Here is a 2,743-nt window from a genome sequence, read left to right on the forward strand (position 1 = left end):
CCCGGGCCGGGCCCCGTAAGAACCCAGTGTGTTCCCCCGCCTCCGAGGTGGTAACTGCTGGGCGGGGACGGTTTGCCCCAGCGCGACCCGCTTCCTCCTGAGCGTCACGGCAGCCGGAGCCTGTGTAACGGCCGCAGACGCTGTCACAGCCGGCTGAGCAGACGCTCGGAGGCAGAGGGGCGATCCCTGGGAGCGCCTGAGGCACGAGGGAGGCCCAGGTAACGGCAGTCGCGATCGTTCTTAAGAGCCCTGTGCCCTCCTTCGGTCTGTCAAACCCGTAAGGCAGATTTTTTTTATATCCTAGTAAGTCAAGTTCCCATTCGTGGAGGAGTAAAGATGATAGGAAGGTGGCTGCTTGGCCTTGTCTTGACCTACAGCTTTTTCAAAAGAACAGAGGAGCCTGCCCAAAAGAATCCAAATGCATCACAGTCTGAAAGTCTAACACTTTCCAATACTAAGGGAAAATAGAAGAACAAAAAAAGAGTATCTGCAAGCATGCAAGGCAGAAAAATATCTCACAAACTATTCAACTAACATTATAAATACACTATTTAATTTGAAGAATGAAATCTCAACACCACCCACCCACCCACCGCATCCTGGAGTCAGAAGTTTACAGCTTAAAAGTGTTGAAGAACATAAAGGCTCCCATGGTGCCTGCAGGCAGGACTAACTCAGAAATGAGGAGCTCAGAGGAACTGGAAGGAAACACCTGTAAATGGACATAGACCAAGGAGATAGAGCTGTTGGCATCTGCAGGTAAAACCATCCAACTGTGGTGAGGTGAAAAGTGCAGTACCTAGAAAGAATTGTCTTGGCTTAGTATTTGTTCCCTCTGTTTCTGTCTGGCCTTTCATTTGTTTCTTGGCCTATTTTAAAGCAAGTCCATTTTGTAGATTTTTAGCAGCATTAAGACTACCTTTCTCTCCTTCAATAGGCCAAGCTGAGCAAAAGCCAGGTGTATTCAAGCAGCATCAGATTTGTCATTCTGGGATATGAATTTGTATTTTGTAAAAATTGCTGAAACAGCTTGATATTATGCTGTTATTAAAATTGATTAATTTGCATTCGCCAAGGAAAGGATCCAGGAAACAGCTAAACTTTTAAGTAATTCTTACTGATTATAATGGCCTGGCTGTTGGAGAAGACTAGGAGGGATGCAAAAAAGAACTGGAACTGCCTGAGGTTTAGATTATAATCCTGTCCCCTCTGCTCATAAAATACTTAGCCCAGTGAGAAGGTGCCAACAGGGTAAGTAACTCACGACTTCATGTAAAGAAGAGTTCCTCAAAATCTCAAATGTCAATAATTCAGAAGACAGTTAAATAATTTTGTGAGAAGTGTCATTAGAATGCTAGATCTAGTGAGCAAGGTACAGAAAAGTACTGAGACTGTAAAATACACTTTGATCATATAGTTCCATGCTTTAAGTACAATCACACAAGTTTTTCAAAAGATACAAGTTGGGAAGGCCCTAAGTTCATTAATAATTAACGAAATACTAGCTGTTGTTCAAAACATATACCCTCAAAGAGAAGCACACAGACCATGATTTATGATTTTTAAAAGCAATTTGCAAATTAAGATACAACTGCCAGCTTCTCTAGAAAATCATACTGGTGTTTCTGCTGCTGTATTTGATGCAAGAGTTCTCTGTCTGTCTATGTATGTATGAACAATTCATTGTTCATATCAGAGGAAACTTAAAAAAGGGAAATTCATTAAGAGGGCAGGGGCTCATGGACAAGTCACTATCATAGGCACTAGATACCAAGTTACAGCTTTTGATGAGAAGAATTGAAATTACCACAGACAAAATACCTCTTTTTGAAGCCTGACAAGATGACAATAATACCTTGAATTCATTGATTTATTATTATGATGGAAATATTTGTTAGCACTTACGAAGACTGTAAAAACCCAAATGATGGCATTAATTAATTTCAGTGACTGTTATGGGATGTTTATGGTCCAGTTAATAAATTAATAGGCATTTTTTCAGTGTACAACAGTAGATTATTCATTATTCAGCATAAAAAGTTATCTTACACTCCTGTCATTAAAGAATTACATTGCTGAGAACTCAAACCTCATCCCAAGCAGACATCTGTAGATCTAAAGTGGACTTTGTAAAAGAAAGGTAGCACAAATAACACAAAAAAACACTTTTGTAAGGGATAAAAAAGAAAGTGGTGGTTTGTGGAAAACTAGGAGTGCACTTTCTACTTCTGACAGTCAGAGAGGTAAGACAGGATCAAAGACCAGAGAAGCCAGATACAGATATGATTTATGCATAGCAAAACTGGTTTATCTGCTTACTTTACTTACATTAACATAGCTACATAGCAGTTACAAGATCATAAATTTATGATTTTTATAACGGGGATTTTTTTTCTTCTGACATAAATTCCAATCTCTGGTGAGGGTATCTTCAGGGGATAGAGTAAGACCCATCCTCTTGCAGTTCAGTCTTTAACAACTGAGTAAAGCTTATCCATGATAAACAAACTGACTTTATATTTCTGAAGATGTTCTCTTTAGCTATTTTAGGGCACAAACTGTCCTTTTTCTGTTAAAATATGAATATTAAAGTACATACATTTTTCTTTAGCATTATTTATATCCCTGGCTAATTTACAGCAAGTTTTCTGTAGAGGTTTGTGGCATGTGTTTTTCTTGTTTTTAAGGTGCAGGCCTGTGATATGTTTGTTTCTTTGGGGCAGGTCCCTTGGTCAGTCCCGTT

The sequence above is a fragment of the Athene cunicularia genome (assembly GCF_003259725.1).
Source record: "Athene cunicularia isolate RWA chromosome 2 unlocalized genomic scaffold, athCun1 chr2_part2, whole genome shotgun sequence".
NCBI lineage: Eukaryota > Metazoa > Chordata > Aves > Strigiformes > Strigidae > Athene > Athene cunicularia.